We start from the raw sequence: 22964 nt of genomic DNA on the forward strand, positions 1-22964 counted from the left end.
CATAATTACTTTTGTTGTATTTGAAATATGTAACGTGTGCTGCTGAAAGTACTGACAAGTATTTATGGTAAACTAAAATATACTTTAATGTCATGTCTATTTAAACTTGTCTATCATGCATTTAAATATATTTGTGATTATACATCTGTAATAAAGAAGTTGCAATTTAGTCAATTTAAAATATTTTAACTTTCAACGTATCATAATCAATATCATAATCACATGCTCTCAGAAATAAAGGTACAAAAGCTGTCACTGGGACAGTACCCTTCAAAAGGGCTCTAATATGTACCATTTAGGTACTAATATGTACACTTTTGGTACCAATATGTACTTTTGAGGGACTAAAATGCACTCTTTAGGTACAAAGGTGTACCTTTTGAAAAGGTACCGCCACAGTGACAGCTTTTGTACCTTTTATTCTCAGAGTGGATACCTGTGCTTTCGAAGGACACCATAAGTGCACATCCAATACAATTAAACACTTCTTTGTGTAGGGCCAGCCTGACCCTAGATTAGAGTTGTAATGTGACATCAACAGAACAATTTCACACAGACAGTTTTCTAAAAATGTGGTCTTCTGACATGTACTCTAGGCTGATCGATTCCTCCAAAAGCTTGTCAAATCTATTCTAAATGTATTTTCAGTGAGGTTTTCCATGATCGGCTGGTCATTTACCTCCCATAGCTGTGTTCATATAAGGTAAACTATTTACACAGAGGTGTCTACTCATCCACACCACAGGTTAAATACCTGAACTGAGTGAGATCACTGTGAAAGAATGAGAGAACACACATACTGTACCACTCTCCTGCTGCTCTCTGTAACATATCGTTCTGAATGCCACATACTGTCAGCAAGGGTTGTTGTAAAGCAAAGATTCAGGCAAACAGTCTTTAATAATCTCCAACGTTAAATCCAAGAACAGGTCATCAAAGAAAACACAAACGAGACCAGACAAATGAGAACTGAAATGACTGCTACTTAAATACATGGTAAATGAGGGTAAAATGAGGGACAAACACCTGTGCAGATCAAATGAATCACTATGACAACTCATAAGTGGCGTGAAAACTAGACAAAGGAAATCAGGAAACGAATGCAAACAAACTAAAAGTCCATTAAAATGAAACTAAGATCAAAATAACTGAATGTCTGTGACACAAACAGACACTCAGATGACTCTTGGTTCATTAACTTTTAACTCAAAATTAAAGTAAAATTCAATTATAGCATGCACTCAAAAAAATAATCTGTTGAACGAACTTAATTAAATTAAGGAAAGGTTTTCCACGAAATTGAATTACATTTTTCCAACAAAATCGAATTAGTTTGAAATAATTTGTTGTAATCTTGTTGTATGAATTTAAATTAATTTAGTCATTCCTGCTAGATAAAGTTTTGTCAGGTTAACTACATTCAGTTTTTGTCCTGCCTTAAATAACCAACAATATAATTTTAGTTAATTTGACTCTACGGTCACTTCTAATGATATACACTACTAGTGTTCAATTGATTTATTACTTGTGCAGGACTGCGAGTGAGGTTTACACAGTGTATACTGAGTGCCCACAGTCTGAACATGAGATTTAATGCACATATAGCGTAATACTGAGCCCACAGCCTAAACACAGTCGCCACTCTTCTGCATAATGGTAACCACAAAATTCAAAAACATTACAGAAAGTCCTCTAAGTTTCTAACATAACTGAACATTAAACACTAACATTAACTAACAACATCTTTCCATTTACTGAAAAACACATAAAATAACACTTTTTCCCTAAATTGACCCTCTTAATGCAGTCCCTTGCAAAGCATGCTGGGAACTACAGATCCACTGCCCAGTTAGATGTCAACAACAATGATTCATGTAGTTTTCACACAAATGAATTAGGTTGATTGAACACAATTAAATTAAGTTGTGACAATATTAAACAATCATGTTACTTTTGCTTATTGTAATTAATTATTTTAACAAGAGGACAAAATTCTTTTTTTGAGTGACATCTGGTTAAGACGAACGAAAAATATTCATGTTGACTCAATTAAAAAAAATTTGGTAAACCAAATTTTTTAAAAATTACATTGATTACATTTAATGAAATTAAGCTGGAATCATTTCTGTGAAGGGTTGTGTTGTATATGCTCATTTTAATTAATGAAATTGAACAAAGAGCTAAAATCATTTTTTTGAGTGTGACATTTCTCAAAACAAATGACAGGAAGATGGCCTTATGTTAATTAAGTTCAAATCAATCCCAAAAGCATGAAAAAATTCATAATATCTTAAATCAGTGTTACGCAAAAAGTCTTGCATCATGCAGAAGCCATCTCAAAAACTAAATACTTCAGTAGCTTGTAGAACTACTGTAGCTTTAGTAGCAACAACTCTAATAAAAAACAAAAAAATTATCATATTTTGCTGCGATTACTTTCTTATGGCAAATTCGTAACTATTTTATCTCTCAAATAGTGTATTGTCTACTCTAGTGTCCTTGGGATCATCAGTTTTGGCAATCAAACAGATGACATCATATTTGTCTCTTGGGTACTTTACGATAAAGAGGGAGTTCATGTGTGACTTGATGACAGCAAGGTCTTCTGGTCCTTTGGCAGCAAAACAAGGCTAAATCATCACTCCTCCATGCAGCAGAGTGTTTGACAGTAGGTTATAGGTGTTTTTGGAGAGACATTTTGTGAGTATTATAACTACTTCAGTCTGTTCTAATGACATTATTCTACAAATATTGTAGCTTGTTTAAATTTAGCTTAGCATTTGTCTTTTATGATTGACCAAGGCTGCATTTATTTGATCAAAAACAGTACTATTGTAAAATATTATTTCAACTGGTTTCTATTTAAATATATTTTACAATATAATGTATGCCTGTGACGGCAACGCTAAATTTACAGCATTGTTATTGGAGTCTTCAGTAGCTATGCTTCTATACAAAGTTGTGAATTTAACGTAGGCCAATGTGCAAAATTGGAATATCGCATAAAACATTTTTAGCAAGAAGCGTTTTTATCCTATATGTTCAAGAGAAAAATATCACTTCCTTGGAAATTGATGCAAAATATCTGTAATAAAAGGGAAGTTGCTAATCGGCAAAGCTGTGGCTCTATTTTCCTACATCATAAATGAGAGCGCAAACGAAACACAATAAACGCTGTCATGTTACCTTGCATTTGGATGCTTGATGTTTGGTAACAAAATCATGTGAGACATTTCTGGGAGGGAATTAAACCAATTCATACTGATGACAGACTTTGGCTCAGGCATTTCAGAAGGACCAAACCAAATTTTGAGATGTTGTGCAAGGAAACTGATCCACTAGTTAGACCAGTTTATCCAATCACATCCACTGTTGAGGCAAACATGAGTTTTTTTAGTTGCACAAGGGATTTTTTCAGTAAATGTGTTTCCATTGTAGTTTATGCGCATGTCTTCTTATCAGAGAAAAAAAAAATTCCACCTCAATTGAGCGCACATGTTTTTTAAGCGCATCCGTTATGTGTTATCTGAGAATATAGCGCTTTATAATTATATATCTGGTGAAGACAGATGATTGTTGTTTATGCTGTGTTTGAGGGTTAATTCACCCACAAATAAAAATGATTTCATTAATTACTGACCCGCATGTCATTCAAAAACCCGTAAGACTTTCGTTCATCATCTTCATCTTTTTAATGAAATCTAAGAGATTTCTGTCCCTCTAATGACAGCAACGCAACTACCACTTTGACTAGTTCATAAAGAAATTGTAAAACTAATCCACATGAATCGAGCGGTTTAGTCAAAAATTTCTGAAGAGACACGATCGCTTTATATGATGAACAGATTGAATTTAGGCTTTTATTCACATATAAACATCCATAACATCAGTTATGATAAAAGGAAGCTCAAGCATGTTTGCTTGACTTGCGAGAACCAATGAGGTTCCTTCGTGTTTACGCAGCACGATTGAGCTTCAGCAATAACCAATGAGGTTCATTTTCGTGTTACGCAGCACGTTTGAGCTTCAGCAATAACCAATGAGGTTTCTTCTTGTGTTACGCCGCACGTTTGAGCTTCAGCAAGAACCAATGAGGTTCCTTCTCGTGTTACGCAGCACGTTTGAGCTTCAGCAAGAACCAATGAGGTTCCTTCTCGTGTTACGCAGCACGTTTGAGCTTCAGCAAGAACCAAAGAGGTTCCTTCTCGTGTTACGCAGCACGTTTGAGCTTCAGCAAGAACCAATGAGGTTCATTCTCATGTCAAGCAACACGTTTGTGAATTAAAACCCAAATTAAATCTGTTCATCATATAAAGCATTCAAGTCTATTCAGAAAATTCGGACTGTTCAATTTCTATGGATTCATTTTACCTTTACCTTCGTTTCTCTTTATGAACTTTTTGAAGCGTCAAGTGGTAGTTGCATAGCTGCCAATGGAGGGACAGAAATCTCTCAGATTTCATCAAACAGATCTTCATTTGTGTTCCGAAGAAGACAAAAGTCACACAGGTTTGGAACAACATGAGTGTGAGTAAATGATGACAGAATTAAAATTATTGGGTTAACTATCCCTTTAAGAGAGAAAAAAAAAAGGTGTTTCACATGACTTTACCTCTAGAGACAACAAATAGCCTAGTTGAAGATGACGGTTAAACATGTCATGTATAGTGTGTGGTTCTGCCTCAGGTAAAACAATGTAATCAGGCTAAAAAAAAAAAAGCTTTATCCTGTCAGTAAACGCACACTAGTGATGAGGCATCTTGTTAAACGTAATTCCAGCCAGCAGCACAAACACTTTGTATAGATTTGTCTACACAAAACAAGAGGAAACAAATGTGTCCATTGATTCACTCACAGGATTCTGAACAAACACAGATAAGACACAGAAGAGCCTGTCACTGTCCTCTGATCACACCAGCTCTAAAACACAATATAGCCAGTAAAAAAGAGCACCTAACCTGAATATGACCATTAAAGCAGTGAATATAACACATCTGTAGGGTGGAGATGGAGGGAGGGAGGGGAACCTATTATAAAAACTGATCTTAACAGTAATAGTTCAGGAAAAAAACATGTGAATCAGCATGAAGGGGCTTTATGGAACGTAACGCCCTCTAATACACCTCACCCTTTAAACATAATAAACTTAATAAAGGGCAATGATCGATTCATTAACCTCACAAAACCCAGGTTTCATTCATTCTTATGGGCATTGTTTGCTGTACATCATGTATTCACTAGGACTTTTCCTGTTCTGGGAATTTAACCTCAAACCTTTGATCAAAGAGATCAAACCGAATAAACGTCACATTTATGATGATTAAGAGTAATTATATGCATGCGACTGGAATAACTGGAAATGTTCCCACATGAAACACTTACAGTGTACTGTATGTTTATGGACATCCTCATATTTCATGTGTTCATCAAAATAAGTATGAATTGTTTTGTCCTCAAATGCTTGAGTCAAACATGTATGATTGTCATTGCATGAAATACCAAATATCAAAGCCATTGTGCATGTGTGCATGTGTGTGTGTGTGCGTGCGCTGCAGGAGCTATTCTTCATCGCATTTTCTCTATGTCTTTTAATCAGCTGGTGATTTTAGTGGATGTATGAAGTGGATTTACTTTGAAACAATTTTCACTCAGATATTACAAGTAAATTTCACAAATAAATCACAAAGAAACTGCAAGTAACATTGAATTAAATGTGAGATTTTGAAGTAGAAAGACATATAATACTATTTTCTTGTAAAACGTACCTTTAGTTTATTTACAAAAAAAAAATCATCTTTTTTTTTTTTTACAGTGTAACCAAAGGTGTAGAGATTCACATTAACTATGATCATGATCCACTAACATTGGAAGTGTGTTCATTTTGATCAGTAACTATCATGCATTTGACATTTTTTGTAAGGTGTGACTTTTGGGCAGTGCTGGGGGTAACGCTTTATGAGTTTCGTAATTACTTTTCACTAGTAAAGTCACTAAGTCACTAGTAAAGTAATGCAATACTTTTAAATTTACAAGAAAATATCTGAGTTACTTTTTCAAATAAGTAACACAAGTTACTTTGTTTTCCCATGTATTGAATGGCAGCTCTCCTGAGAAATCGGGAGATAAAAACCTGCAATAATTAAATATGTTACATAACACAAATATACTTTATGTATTTAATCAGGCTTATTCATTTCACTTTGGGCTTTGCTATTAAGAAACAAACAAGCAATCCCAGCCCAGGTAAGAAAAAGTAACATAACACAACTAAGTAATGCAATTAGTTACTGTTTTTAGGGAGTAAAGCAATATTGTATCGCATTACTTTTAAAAGTAACGACACTGTATTTGGGGACAGTTATTTTAAAATGCATAATATATATATATATATATATATATATATATATATATATATATATATATATATATATATATATATATATATATATATATATATATCATAAAACTGGTCTAGCATAATATACATTTGACTTTGTAATACAGAAGAACATATCTAAAACAAAAAATAACGTTTGCTTTCTGTTTTAATGCTAAACTTGATTAGAGAAAGTTCTCACTCTTCATTCAAAAAGTGCATCAGATGTACCATTTGAACGAATAGCTGACTGAGTGTGAGATTAGAATTTCTTACAGATGAACTCAAACTGCTTAAACATCTTCCCATATGAACCTGAGGACATACAGAAGCAGAGCAAACTCACCCAGACAGTCGAGTTGAACTCTGGAGAGATTAGTGTCCGTCTGCTGCACGTCTGTCATTCACAGGAGTTCAGACCCGCTGTTCTGACTCTGCTCTTAAAGTGTTTTCCCTGTCGGCACCGAACTTGCTGGCATGGATCCTAACATCACAGGCTGAGAGTTCCTCATTGGTCGCAGGGTTATAGGAGTTGAAGGGGGAGGACTGAACACTGCACAGACTAAAAATGAAATGTGTGCCTCACTGATTTCTGTTTTCCTTTAAAGCCAGAGGATTGCAAATACAGTTTTTCATTGCTTATGTAATATTTTTACCTTTTACCTTATCCTCTTTTGGATATGTGTGTATAGCACTATCTATCCATAAGGAAGACTTTTTAAGAAATTAACACTTTTATTCAGCATGGGTGCATTTAATTAATCAAACGTGGATACTTTAATCAAAAGTAAGGACTTTCACATTTAAATTTCTATTTCAAATAAATGTTGTTCTTTTGAACTTTCTATTGATCAAATAATAATCATAAAAATGTATCACAGTTTTCCTAAAAAAAATAAGCGACACAATTGTTTTTAACATTGACAATAATCAGAAATGTTTCTTGAGCAGCAGATCATCATATTAGAATGATTTCTGAAGGATCATGTGAAACTGAAGACTGGAGTAATGATGCTGAAAATTTAGCTTTGATCACAGGAATAAATCATATTGAAATCATATTACAATAGATTTTTTTCACAATATTACTGATTTTACTGTATTTTGATCAAATAAATGCATAAATGCAATGATTTTTGAAGTTTGTACAAGTGTACCACTTTTTCAAACTCTTGAGATGTTATTAGACCCCATCCTTGAAAAATCTGTGAAATCCATAGAAAATGTATAATCCCCTGTCAGCAGTACGTTGGCACATATTAAAGCAAAGCTGCTGGACACATTACCAAATATACAAGAGTATTGCACATGTTCCAGTGTTGTGGCAAAGCAGAAACAGCTCATGAAGATGGATGTATGGCAAGTATTTAACAAAACCTAACCCAACATCTGGCTCTGCACCAGTGACACTGATTGGCTATCAGACTTTCAACAAAGCATAAACCAAGTCCTGCTGCATTTGAAAAGACTTTGAAAGAAATATTACTGTATACATGTTCTTGGACCCAGCACTTAGCAGTAGAGAAAGCGCTGGGCTATAGATCGCCTCAAACACATGGAATGGCCATCTTGTGTATGTTTGGGTTTGTGTATGGATCTTGACTTAGTCCTTCCTGTCAACACAGAACTAGTGCAAAAAACAGTGTCTGTGTGTCATTTAACATAACACTCTGAAAAACATCTTCAAAAAATCGGTATATACAAATTGATAAAACAGATCTGTGTTGTTGTGAAGGACCGGTCAGCCATTGATAATGAATAAATGACAATTAAAGAAATAGTTCATTCAAAAATTATGAGATTGCATGTCCATTGGCAAGTACAATGGAGACATTCACAAATCTACTGATCATATGATCTAAAGTTAAACTATGGAATGCTTGAGGCTCTTTACTGAGAAAACTGTTGCGCCATCTAGAGGATCTGAAGAAATATTTGTAGTTGTAAGAAAGAGCAGAGCAATAAAGAACCTGTAAAATGGACCCTAAAAAATGTGATTTCACCAAATGTTTTCTTTTAAAAGTGTGTAGTATATGTTACTTGGGCGTTTATTGTAAACATCAGATGTGTGGGTCTTATCTGTCAATTTGTTCCAGTAAGAGGAGGTTCCCGGTGCATCGGCTGCACTTCGAGGGACACAAAGCGCCCACAGGAAACATGAAGTAAACACTCTCTGGAAGCACTGCCCTGAACCCTAGACAAAACATCTGCCTGAAAGAGAGAGAAAGAGATGGACTGATAGAGGATTACTTGGCGTCAGTACATTTTCAGTACATTTTAACCATATTTCTATGAAGATAGAAGAAATTATGAAATTACATTTAAGTTCTACTTAAGTGGGACAAAAAAAGCACTCTTCAGCTAATTGCATTTAACATAAACTTTAACCTATACATTTTCATCTCATTGCAATTAGCGTGCACTTAAGCGTTCAAAAACATTACATTCAGTTATGTTACATTCACGCGCAAGTTTATTCTTTAAAGTAAATGATTTTCATAAGACTTACACTTTTTTAAAAGTGTAGTTTTTTTCAAGACATCAGTATGGAGCAACTTTGTCAAGCTTATGATATAGAGTAGAATGGCTAAATGCCTACAGTTAAACTTCTTTTGAAAAAGCAGTCTACATTACAAGTTAGTAATGAAAAGTAGACAAATACACTGAAGATACATGAGGGAGCAATATATTGAATATGCTCTGTCTTAACAGCAATACAGGTTTTTTATTTAAAGGGACACTTCACCCATTTGCATTAAGCTTTGCATTGTTAGAAACCCAGTCATACTATTGAATGGTCGTGCAACACTCTCTCATTTTCCCCTGAGACGGGAGAAATCTGTTATTTACCTCTTACACTTCCTCCTACAATGACGCAAAAATCGTCATTTTGCGTCATTGTAGGAGGAAGTGTTAGAGGGGGGGATTTCTGTTAAGACTACAGACACTAGTTTCTCATCTTTCCCAGGGTGGGGCGCGCTCACGCTACAGACCTATTACAGATCAGTGGGTGGGACTTTACTCTCTGAAACTGAAAGCAATATCCTCCATCTTGTTTGAAGCTAAGCTAACAGGCGCTGTGGAGACAGATGTACAGTTATGACAATAGCGGAGGAGAGTGCTCAATATGATATAGAAGAAGAGGATTTCGGAAGTCTGATGCTTGAATCAGGTGTTTGTGGCTACCTTTACAAGCCGCATTATAGCGAAGAGCAGCCGAGGCAGAGAAGACCTGCCTGCCGCGGACGAGGAGCCCGGACTGGCTCGAGTTAGGGCGGACTGGTGGCGCCGGTGATCTCACTATGCAACTACGAACCGCTACGAACACAGAGATAGAGTCCGTCTGCGGCAAAGAATTTCAACGATGACAATTTCTCCTGGACGAAATCTCTGAATCAGACGAGGACACGGACGTTTGTGTTGAGAACTATCCTAGTTTCGCACCGCATATGTTCTGACTGAACATCCAGGTACCATGCAATAATTCACCTTTTCGAAAGAAATACAAACGAGGAGTAATGCACTATATGAGTTCGCCAACTAACTAGACATTTTGTGTGAATGTGAAATGAATTTCAAGCTCTGGTAGTAGCTAGCCTTGTAGACAGAAGAGTGATTTCTCTTATAGGCAGATATGCGCTTTCTGGATTAGTGGGAGGGGCTTGCGGAGCTGTGCAATGTGGTGCATTGTGGGAGTTGTTGTCTTTCATACAAATGCGTTCTGAAGTTATTTTTTGTCTTTTCTCGGTCACGAAGGCACCAAATTCAAAAATTATTTTACATTTCGACTACATATATGACCCACTTTAAATAAAAAACAATGTTCAAATGGGTGAAATGACCCTTTAATAATCTCTATTAGAGTGAAAGTGTTACACCAGAATAGATACAGTAGATACTGAAAAACAGAATATTAAATAACAGTATCATAATGCTGCTATAAAAAGGAGCAGGGTCCCTGATGGGACTTTGGCGCACTGGGACTCCTTTCTTGTAACTTTAGGCTCCACAGTTCATATCTGATTGTCTTCCTGTTGGCTCTCAGTGTAGTTAGTGGTTTGATTCTCATTCATCTAGGCCTAGTTATCACTGCAGTGCCCACAGAGGGATTTCCAGCCTGAGTCAGCAGTGCTGCCAGACTCTACTGATAACAGCCATGGTAATTTGCTCATGTTACATGTAAAAAATCGACCCATGATGTTGGTTGCCAGAATAATTCTGTAAAATATACAGTAAAAAGTATAAAACTGTAATTAACAAACAATAAAATTGCAGTGCTACACTGCACACTGCTTCTAGTGATGGGCGCTTTCGAAACACTGCTTCATGAAGATTCAAAACCTTTACAAATCTTTTGAACAGTGTTGGGCATAACTAATACTGTAACGCATTACTTTTGACAGTAACTAATACTGTAACGCATTACTTTTTAAATAAATTAACTCCGTTACCGTTACCATATGGTGCGTTGTCCGTTACTTTTTAAAATTAATTAATTTTGGCTGAAGTGTAGCCTACAGCCTAACCTGTTTACAGCAGCGACGCATTGTACAGTAGGATTGGTGGATGCCAACCTCTGTAAACACGCAGACGCACTGTGGGCGTGTTTCCGTTTATTCAAGTATGCGCGGCATTCATGGCGAGTCAAGGCGAGTCAAGGCGAGAGCAAGACGAGTTTCTCAAAGTGGAAATATGCTCATTATTTGACTTTAGTTGAGCATTTAATGTAAGCTGTGTCTTTCTGGTTCGAAAGTCCTATCTACTGCGATAAACAGCAACTCCAATCTGTCGAAGCACCTCCAGAAACTACATGCCTCGACGAAGCTAGAAGCTAACCCGGTGTCGGTGGACACACTCAAAGTGAGTCAAGCCCCTCCAGCCAAACAACAGCGACTAGATTTTAACCGGACTGTTAGCCAGGGACAGATCAACAAAGCTATTGCACGGTATGCTGTTGAAAACATGCAGCCTGTCTCTACTGTGGAGTCGCCGGCGTTCAGGCTGTTAGCATGATAACATGTTCAGGCGGCACACAGCAAATGGGACGAAAAACTTTTTCCAACTACTTGGATAAAGAATATTCAAAAATGGAAAGTGAGCTGAAGACAACATTTGAGGGGCTAGACATCACGACCACTGCAGACATTTGGTCTGTCCACAACAAAAGCTTCCTAGGCATGACAGCCCACTGGATAAACACCGCTACTCTTCAACGCCAGAAAGCTGCGCTGGCCTGTAAAAGGATTAAAGGTAGACACACGTATGATGTCATTGCTGCTGAGATCGATCACATTCATTCATTATATGGACTGTCAATGAAAGTTACAGCTACGGTTACTCTAACTTTGTAAAAGCCTTCCAAATGTATCAGCCAGAATCGGTCTCTGACGATGATGATGAAGAGGATGAAGAGGTTACCTTCACAAATGTTGCAGACGTGCTTGACACCTCCACAGAGGAGGGGATTGTTTTACCACCACACCTGAGGTGTGCCTCTCACACACTTAATTTAATTTCATGCTGCTTTCAAATCCTGGGACTAAAGGAATTTACAGAAGTGCTACCGCCAAGTGCACAGCACTGTGGAGTAAGGCTAGCCGGTCGACTTTGGCTTCAGAGTTAGTGGGCGATTTGGTTGGCAAAAAACTGCTTGTGCCATGCTCCACAAGGTGGAATTCATTTTATGATGCGGTGGCAAGAATAGTTGAAATACCCATGACTGACTTGAGAACTATCTCTAATCGTTTAGAGCTAAAATGTATTGGTGAGAGGGAGTTTCAATTTCTGAGGGAATACTGTGCCATCATGAAGCCTCTCACAGTTGCTCTCGATATCCTGCAAGGAGAACAAAACTGCTACTATGGCACCCTCCTGCCCACAATAGAAGTTTTGATGTCGAAGCTACTGGAGATAAAAGAAGGCCTGGTTATTGCAACTGGCCTACCTGATGCCATAGTTCAGGTAAGAAACATTCATCAATATTCAAAAGAAGTTTATAGATGTAAACATTAATATTTTTAGCTGAGCAAGTACCAATATAGCCTAATAAATGGAAAGAATGTAAAGTGCACAACATAATTTTTGATTCTATTCACACACACACACACACACACACACACACACACACACACACACACACACACACACACACACACACACACACACACACACACACACACACACTCTTACACACATGCATACTCGCACACACACACACACACACACACACACACACACACACACTCTTACACACTCTTACACACATGCACACTCGCACACACACATGCACACACACACACTCTTACACACATGCACGCGCACGCACGCACACTCACAAACACAAACACACGTGTTTCAAATATGTTAGACCTATCACTTCTGCCACTAAAGATTGCTTTATTAATAATCTTCCTAATCAGTTTCATCATCTCAGCATCCCAGATAGCTTAGAAGAACTCGATATTGCAACAGAAACTTTTAACACTCTCTTTTCCAGCACTTTAGACACAGTTGCTCCGTTGCGCTTAAAGAAGACTAAAGAAAATAGTCCAACGCCGTGGTACAACGAGCACACTCAGGCCCTTAAGAGAGCAGCCAGAGGAATGGAGCGCAACTGGAAGAAAACAAAACTAGAGGTATTTCGCATTTCATGGAAAGAGAGCTCGATTGCTTACAGAGAGGCCTTAAAAGCTGCTAGATCTGCTTATTTTTCAAACCTATTAGAAGAAAATAAACATAATCCTAGGTATTTATTTGAAATGGTGGCTAAACTAACAAAAAAGAAAGCTTCAAGCACAGAAGTTTCCAAGCAACACAGCAGTAATGACTTTATGAACTTCTTCACTTATAAGATTGATAATATCAGGGAGAAAATTATAACTATGCAACCGTCTACTACAGTATCGCATCAGGCAGTGCATTGTAGTCTCCCGGAGGAAAAATTTGATTTGTTCGTTGCTATAGAAGAGGAAGAATTTACTAAACTCGTTAAATCATCTAAATCTACAACATGTATGTTAGACCCTATACCGACTAAGCTACTGAAAGAAATACTTCCAGAGGTCATAGATCCTCTTCTTAATATCATTAAATCATCTTTGTCTCTAGGATACGTACCAAAAACCTTTAAGCTGGCTATGATTAAACCGCTTGTTAAAAAACCGCAACTTGATCCTACAGAATTAGTCAATTACAGGCCGATCTCGAATCTACCTTTTCTGTCAAAGATTTTAGAAAAAGCATTATCTTCACAACTGTGTTCCTTTCTTGAAAGAAATGATATCTGCAAGGATTTTCAGTCAGGATTTAGACCGTACCATAGTACCAAGACAGCTCTCATTAGAGTCACAAATGATTTGCTCTTATCATCCGATCGTGGTTGTGTCTCTCTATTAGTGTTACTTGATCTTAGTGCTGCATTTGACACCATTGACCACAACATTCTTTTAAATAGACTCGAAAATTATGTTGGCATTAGTGGAATTGCACTAGCATGGTTTAAATCATACTTATCTGACCGTTATCAGTTTGTAGCAATAAATGAAGAGATGTCTCATCGATCACAAGTTCAGTATGGCGTACCACAAGGCTCAGTACTAGGACCGCTGCTGTTCACTCTGTACATGCTACCATTAGGAGATATCATTAGGAAACATGGCATTAGCTTTCACTGTTATGCCGACGATACTCAGCTCTATATTTCTTCAAAACCTAACGAAACTTATCAATTCACTAAATTAACGGAATGCATAGCGGATATAAAAAATTGGATGACTCGTAATTTCCTACTTCTAAATTCTGAAAAAAACAGAGTTTCTAATTATTGGACAAAAAACTTCCTCACGTAATAACCTAGAATACTGTCTAACACTTGATGGCTGCTCTGTTAAGTCTTCGTCGTCGGTTAGGAACCTGGGTGTGCTCTTTGATACCAATCTTTCATTTGAAAGTCACGTGTCCAGTATCTATAAAACTGCATTTTTCCATCTTAAAAATATATCTAAATTACGTCATATGCTCTCATTGACAAATGCGGAACAATTAGTTCATGCGTTCATGACCTCAAGGCTAGATTACTGGAATGTTCTACTAGGTGGTTGCCCTGCACGCTTAATAAACAAACTACAGCTGGTTCAAAACGCAGCAGCTCGAGTTCTTACCAGAACCAGGAAGTATGACCATATTAGCCCGGTTCTGTCAAAACTGCACTGGCTCCCTATTAAACATCGCATCAATTTTAAAATATTGCTGATCACGTACAAAGCACTAAATGGTTTAGCTCCGCAGTACTTGAGCAAGCTCTTAACGCATTATAGTCCTTCACGTCTATTAGGGGTGCAACGGTACAGATAGCCCACGGTACGGTCCGTACCTCGGTTTTTGGGCCACGGTCTCGGTTCGGTTTCGGTACATGTTTTGTGCAGAAAGAGACTGCTATTTCATCCCAAAAATATGTTTTATTTTTCTTATGAGCATAAACAGAATGTCACAGTAGGAAGAACATCAATGTATGGAATAAATTAACACTCTAGTCTGTACTGAACAACATTAAGTAATACAACCTCTTCAACTATCACTTATATGAAATACAAAATGTAAACAAACACACTTCAAAATATTCAAGTGGATCCCAATTCCAAACCTTGATAACTGGTATATGAAGTGATCAGTGTGAAAGAAAAAGTGCACTTTTACCTTTAACAAACATAAATTAGCTTGTGCTTTGAATAAAAAAAAGCTGAGCAAAATAATATAATAAAAAAAATACTGCATTCAGAATACAAAGTGCAATGTTATTTACTCATCCACTATTGAGAGATTCTTGTGCAAAAAGATGAGTCTATCAACACTGTCTGGTGCAAGGCGAGACCGGTTGGCAATAACGATGTCCCCAGCAGTGGAGAAAATTCTCAACTTTTCAGAATGCCGCAAGCGCACCGTAGGTCACGTGACAAGAACCAACCAGAGCGCAGCTGATGGTTGCTTTAGCAACGACAGACGCCTCCGGAGCGCAACCGCCCTAGCGCTTTGGAAAAGGAGAACGCGGCGCGCCTAGCGTTTTCTACGCGTTTTTAGGCGCGATATGTGAACGGCGCCTAAAGCAAAAACTAAAAGGATCAGCGCGAACTCAATGGCAAAACCGAAGTCCCGCGGGACACGAGGGTAGATTGTCCCGTGCAGGGCTGACCGAACGGTCCGGGATTTTACCGTGTACCGTTGCATCCCTAACGTCTATTGAGATCTCAAAATTCCGGCCTGTTGATAATACCTAGAATATCAAAATCGACTGCTGGCGGTAGATCCTTTTCCTATTTTGCACCAAAACTTTGGAACAGCCTTCCTACCATTGTCTGGGAAGCAGACACACTCTGTCAGTTCAAAGCTAGACTAAAAACACATCTCTTTGACCTAGATTTCACATAATACATTATAGACTTCTATAATTCAATGTTAGGCTGCATAGATTAGGTCAGCTGGAACCGGGAACACTTCCCATAAATCCTGATGTACTCGTTACATCATAAGAAGAATGGCATCTACGCTAATTTTAGTGTCTTTGTTTATCCCGAGGTTTTCCCGCAGCCTGCCGGATCCAGGCCGTATCCAGATCTGATGAAGGACCTTCGCCTGGACCCGATGACAACACAGTGCTGAAGTGCCAACTAGTCTCTCCCTGTGGAGGATCCCTTTACCACTCTACAGATAAAGCGTTGTCGGGAAACTCAATTCGCGTATCTACCCCGAATTGATAAAATAAAATAAAATTCTGTATCAAAAATTATAAGGAAACACCAGTACTTTGTTTAGGCTTGGTTTGTAGGGAATTACAAACCTGCGTACATATATTCAAACGCACATAACTATAGAACCAATTCTTAATGCGCATGTGAACGCCATCAGCGTTTCTCACAGGTTCGCGTTTAAAGTCTGTGTAGAGAGAATGGTGTCGTCTTAGTGGCCCCTAATTTAATAACAAATGATTGTTGCGACGGAAGCAAATCAATCATAACTAACCTTAGCTGGAAAATAACTTTACTAAAGAACCAGTATAAAGCCAAAACAATCTCTGTTACCATAAATTATACGTTTATCTCTGTAAAGCTGATTTGAAACAATCTACATTGTTAAAAGCGCTATATAAATGAAGATGACTTGACTTGACTTGACACACTTACACACACTTACACTCGCACACACACACACACACACACACACACACACACACACGCACACACACACACACACACACACACACACACTTTCATACTTAAGCTGTAAATGGAACATTTTTAAGGGCTCAACACAACAGCTTTTATGATGCAGAAGCCACTTTTGTTTTTGATTCTGAATATATTATTCAGCTTGTTTTGTTATTTATTTCAGAAATCCTTGAGATATATTCAGTTTGTTCTGGTCTGACTTAAATAAAATAGTGTTTAAAAATCACTTTCGGTTTAAGTCAGTTTTGTGTTTGTATATAGACCATAACGCATAAAAGGCCATTAATGGGAACATTAAAGAACGTTCTTTAAAAAAATAACTAAAAAGTTACTTTTAACAGTAATACATTACTTTTTGGTGTAAGTAATCAACAAAGTAATTGAGTTACTTTTTGAATGAATTAACTAGTAACTATAACTAGTTACTATTTCTTAGTAACTAGAACAACACTGCTTTTGAAAGACACAACAGTGTTTATACTTCACCACAACGTCTACTATATCGTCCTGTTGCAGTTGATAATATTCGCTAACATTGCAGTTAGATTTTGCTACATGGTTCTGTTGCTGAACATAAGTACTAAGAATTGCTGTAAGCTCGGTTGAAATATGCAAATACAAAACTGAATGCCTATTTCAGTTTAAAGTCCCAGTGAACTGGAAGTTCCAACCGAATTTACTTCAGTGTTGTGTAGCGAATTAGTTCAAAAAGGGGAATATATAATTAATAATTAATCATACTGGTTATGATCAGTTATTACCTACATATTTTAAATCACCAAAAAAGGGGATACATAGCCCATGTATTTGTATCTATATATATGGATAATTAATTACAATGAATTATAATCAATTATGAATATACAGATAGGCTAGAATAGATCAATTTTCAGAATAACCTTTAACAGAATTAATTTCACATCGAATAATCTGTTCGTCCTCCGAACCGACAGTACGATCTTCTTATCAACTCTCAAGAAAGGTTATTCTTTTGGTCATGAAGACTAACTTTCCTGTTCATACGACTATACTTAAAAAAAGAATACATATAAACAGAATGACGAAAAGTAAAGAAAGAAAGAGAAAGCAAATCACAGAATGGAAAATGTCACAAACAGTTAACCTTTTAGAGCCAGCAAAGAATCAAATCACCTTAAAGCAGGGGCAAACAATCTTAAATGCATCTAAATCTCACTAGAAACTAGATGTACCGCAGGGCGGTACAAAATATGACCGCTGCTCAGGCCTGCACTGGCTTTCCACAAAAATAAATGACGTGGAGCAATTTGGCTGTATTGCGTGTTTATGTATATACCTAAAAAAAGTAGTAGTATGTGCATGTCTGTGTGTGTGTTTGTGTATGTTTGTGTCTGTGCGTGTATGTGTGCGTGCGTACATGTGTGTGCGCGTGTGTGTTTGTGTGTGTCTGTGCATGTGGATTTGTATGTGTGTGTATGGGTGTGTGTCTGTGCGTGTGGATGTCAGTGTGTGTGACAGTATCATCCTAAACCAGCAACCCTTCGCTCAACACCACCATCTACAGGCCGATGAGTGTACAGTCACTAAATGTGCACATAAATGAATTTATTTTATACCCCCCCATGGATGAAATTCTACGAAACTTAGCATACCCCCAGAGGATGTCAAGTTAATCATACACATGAAATATGGTGCAGTTCTGAACATCTCAACTGAAGATAGGGGCGATTAAAGTATAATAATATTACATTTTCATTTTTTATGGGAGGGGCGTAAATCACAAATGAGTGATTATGGGCTAGGTTGATGTGGGCCCTTTAGACCAACATACCATAAAAATTTCTTCATCCTCGGTGCCACGGTTCAGGTAGTTATGTAGGAAAAACTGCATTTTTGGGGTTTGGGGGGGCCCAGCTCGGGGGGGGAGTGGCCCCCGGGGACCAAACGAAATTTTTCCGTAAAAGTCTAGTGGGGCTACATGCCCACAAAATTTCATGTTCCCCGGTGTTTCGGTGTCCCTGGTATCGTTGACGAAAAATTCAGTAGATGACGGGAAAAAAAAAAAAAAAAAACTTTGACAATCGATTATGGGCTAGATTGATGTGGGCCCTTAAGACCAACATACCATAAAAAATTCGTCATCCTCGGTGCCACGGTTCAGGTAGTTATGTAGGAAAAACTGCATTTTTGGGGTTTGGGGGGCCCCAGCTCGGGGGGGGGGAGTGGCCCCCGGGGACCAAACAAAATTTTTCCGTAAAAGTCTAGTGGGGCTACATGCCCACCAAATTTCATGTTCCCCGGTGCTTCGGTGTCCCTGGTATCGTTGACGGAAAATTCAGTAGGTGACGAAAAAAAAAATAAAAAAAAAATTTGACAATCCCTATATGAGCGCTTTCGCTAGCTACGCTAGCGGCGGTCATAATAATACTTGCATGGATCCTTGGTGCTGAGCAAGAATGTGTGTTTGTGTGATGATCCTCGCTGTGTCTGTGAGTTTGAAGCGTTCTTTCTGTTCTTCCGGAGAGCGCGTCGTTCGCGGGAAGTTTTAAAGTTTCAGCTACTTGAAAGCAAAGTTCCTGGAAATTCAGGCTAAGTCCATTTCACTCGGAGATAGAAATGAATGAGCACAAAACTAAAACAAGGCAAGAAGCCGGATATAAGACTAAGACAAAAAGCTAAGAAACAGAGATAAGACATAAAACAAAAACTCAGAGAAAAACTAAGAACCTCATCCTTTAAAGCAAACTTAGTCCACAACTACTTTGGGTGAATTGACCAATAACACTCAGAGAACTTTTTTAGCGGTAGAGTTTCTTTGTCCCCTTCTGACAGCCTAATGTTGAGTTGATTAAGATCTTTTTGAAGCTCACCAAGGAGTTTGGAGGTGTTTCTGTTTAACCTCTACCATGTCACTAAAGTGTCTATGGGGGAATTTGATCCAGACTCATTGGCACTAGGAGTGTGATTTACATGAATGAGTCCAGTGGGTTAAAAGCTTTCTGAAGCTTAGAATGAATAAGTCATTGTGATTTCGTCCATGTGGAGTTACAAATTTAAGAATCTGTATAAGATCTCCTGATCCTATGTCCTTGCACAACATAACATGGAAAACTAAGGTAGAGCACACTGAATTTAGCATTTAAGGTTATGATGATAACATCAGCTGTTAATCAATGTTTCCAGAGAGAGATTCCTGCCAGTCCTGTTCTCTCTATTGTAAGTTAAATGAGTCAAATTACTGAGACTCTCACCCTTTGTCTTTAATAGCTCTTGGAGCCCCTGTCCCAGTCTTTGAATAGTTATGCTGATTGGATTAGGATTGGTAACACTCTAGAGTCTAGGGCAGGTTCCTAAACCTGTATACTTCATTTGCATGCTTTGTTTAAGGTCGTCACCCAGGTGCTTTGTCTCCATATGTAAGCACTACCCCCTAAATGTATATAAACTACAATGTACACTGCCTTGATGACAGCTACTGACAGCTCGTGTTCTCAATAAAGAATCCTGCTGAATATACAACCAAGTCTGCTGGTCTTCGCTTCTGAGTTTCCTACAGTTTTGGTGCCATGACCAGGATAGAGCTCCTCACCTGAATCCAGATTGAAACTTCAAGCTCAACAAAGATCTGACTGCGTTCCAGACTGAATCTTTCTGTACAACCAAGGGTTGGTGAGTGCCACTCTATCCAAAATAACCTTTAAAACCAGTACAAATTTGTTATCATCTGCGCCGTCAGAGAAGAGTTAACAGACAGCTGTAGGATTTGGTTAACTAAGTTATCCTCTAAAGTTTTCTTTTAGAGATGAAAGTTATCCTCTTTTCTGGCAGGGAAGATTAGCATTACGTGCTAATATTGGTTATCCTCTGTCTAATCTAGGAAGGTTGGTTAACAGACTGTAAAGTTAGGGAAGATTTATCCTTTGCTTTACCAGGGAAGGTGATTTATCCTCTGTGTAGTCAGAGAAGATTCATCCTCTGTTCAACCAGGGAAGGTTAACAACAGCTACAGTGTGTTAACAGTAGTTTATCCTCTGCTTTGCCAGGGAAGGTGGTTGAGCCTCTGCTTTGCCAGAGAAGTGTTTCATCCTCTGTATAGTCAGGGAAGTTGTTTTATCCTCTGTCTAACCAGGCAAGGTTGTTTAATGGAATAGTTATCCTCTGCTTTACCAGGGAAGGTGATATATCCTCTGTACAGTCATAGAAGATTAATCCTCTGTTCATCCAGGGAAGTTTAACAACAGTTAAAATGTGTTAACAGTAGTTTGTCCTCTACTTTGCTTGAGAAGAATGTTCATCCTCTGTTTAATCAGGAAAGTTTAACAACTGTTAAAAGTGTGTTAGCAAATTAGTTCTCCTCTGCTTGCCAGGGAAGGTTGAATACATTATGATGAGTATTCATAACTAGCTATCCTTTGCTTTGTCAGAGAAGTTATTGGTTTATCCTCTGTTTTGTCAGGGAAGTACCGTGTCAGGAAAACATCACAAAATGGTTAGAAGGAATGCTAGGCTGGTTCCAACAACTGAGAAAGGTGGACTGGTGACCCCTTTATGGACAGACAGTAAGTTCAAGTCATTGTTAGGAGAGCACATGGACTCCATAGTGACTGAGTCAGTCAGATTGGATTTGACAAAGAAATTTGATATTCACCCAGAAAAAGTATGGTCTATTGAAGATTGCAAGAAGTTGTTGGGTGCATGTATCAGGAAGAAAAAACATAAAAGGCATTATCTGCTGCCACAGAGAATTTAGCTTATCCATTGCACAAGAACAAGCTCTGTGTATTGGTAAGTTAAAAGAACAGAACAAACAATTGCACACTCAAGTGTCTTGTCTCATAAAAAAAAGGTGGGCCATAACAAGGCCTCAACCAAATGTGACTCAGAAGACCAACAGTCAGATATAAGTTGACTTACAACATTTCTATAGAATACAGAACAATGTCAATGCTGGATTGATGAATAAAGATGTAAATGCAGTTGAAGTGTGTGGAGCAAGACAAAAGGCTCAGATGGCGTTTTTCCACTGCATGGTACGGTACGGCTCGGTTTGTTACGGCACGCTTTGGCGCATTTCCCCTGCATGGTATGGTACGGCTCGGTTCAGTACGGCTCACTTATGGCGCATTTCCATTGCATGGTACGATACGGTACGGCTCGCTTCGGCTTGCTTTAAATGGTACCACCTCTGTTGAGGTTCCAAGCGTACCGTACCGATACTAAAATGTGACGTGAAAACACTGCAGATCATTGCAGTGTTTTCAGGGATTGTCATTGGTCAGACAGAATCATCTCTACCAGCGTCATTGTATTTACAACACGAGACACTAGACCCGCTAGATTTAAATAGCCAGTAGACAACATCCAACCTGTTTTAAAAGTATTTGCTTCGAAAAAAAAAGTATAAACTTCAAAAAAAGAAATGGCTGAATCGTGGTCAGTGGACAGGGTGCAGACGTTCCTCTCGTAAGTTGCCGAGGAGTGGATGGGGAAACACAGAATGAAAAATTTGCATTTAATATGATGTCATGGTAGTAGAGACGGCAACTATATAACGATCAGTCCCACTCACTTTGAAGCGGTACTAACTGCAGTGGAAAAGCAAACGAGCTAAAGCGAGCCGAACCGTGCCGTAACGAGTCGAGTCGTACCACGCAGTGGAAAAGCGAAGCGAGCCAAACCGTTCCGCGCCGAGTCGAACCGTACCGAGCTGAACCGAGCCATACCATGCAGTGGAAAAGCGCCAAGAGTAGGGGAAAAGGGGTTGATACAGTTCCATCTGCAACCCCCATACTGCAGTTACAACCCCCATACTGCAGTCAATACAACTTTAGGTCCTGAAGCCATAGAGAGACTTGCTGAGAGTTTGCCATCAGTGCATATACATTTTTCTGAGTTTAGGAGAGAGTTGTCCAGAAAAATGTGGCTCTATGATATGTCTCTAGCTGAAGTCATATCACATATCTTGACTGAGTCAGAATTCAGAAAGTGCTGTAAACAATTCTGATTTACAACATGCCAGAAAAGATTAATTGAGGGAGGGAGTTCTGAGAGTGTTAAAGAACACTGTTGGACCAAACATGGACTGGTCAAAGATCAGTTGTGTAAAAAAAAAAAACAAAAAAAACAATTGTGTACAGAAAAAGGATGAAAATGTGTGTGAGTACACTGACAGATTTTGTCAGTCAGCTGCAGCATACAGTGGGATAGCCGACAACCAAGGTACTTGATGATAATGGTCCCCTAGTTCGCACATGGTTTGATGGTCTTTTGTCAAAACATAGAAAGGCATTCCCTTTCTTAGACTTCACATGGTCCACTAGAACCCTGCAAAACAACTTGGACAGGTTAGCTACTTGGGAAAGCGACTCTGATGTCAAGGCAAGAGTAAA

General features: G+C 38.3%; 1 protein-coding gene across 1 annotated transcript in view; it reads right to left on the reverse strand.

Annotated features, from left to right (window-relative positions):
• The window catches only part of mylka (myosin, light chain kinase a), a 167075-nt gene extending 160224 nt beyond the window's left edge, over window positions 1-6851 (reverse strand). The window contains exon 1 of the mRNA XM_081367970.1: window positions 6723-6851. The gene's annotated coding sequence lies outside the window, so the exon portion shown is untranslated. The remainder of the gene's footprint in view (window positions 1-6722) is intronic.
• Window positions 6852-22964: the final 16113 nt, after the last annotated feature.

The sequence above is a fragment of the Scardinius erythrophthalmus genome (assembly GCF_964197995.2).
Source record: "Scardinius erythrophthalmus genome assembly, chromosome: 6".
In the NCBI taxonomy this organism is placed as follows: domain Eukaryota; kingdom Metazoa; phylum Chordata; class Actinopteri; order Cypriniformes; family Leuciscidae; genus Scardinius; species Scardinius erythrophthalmus.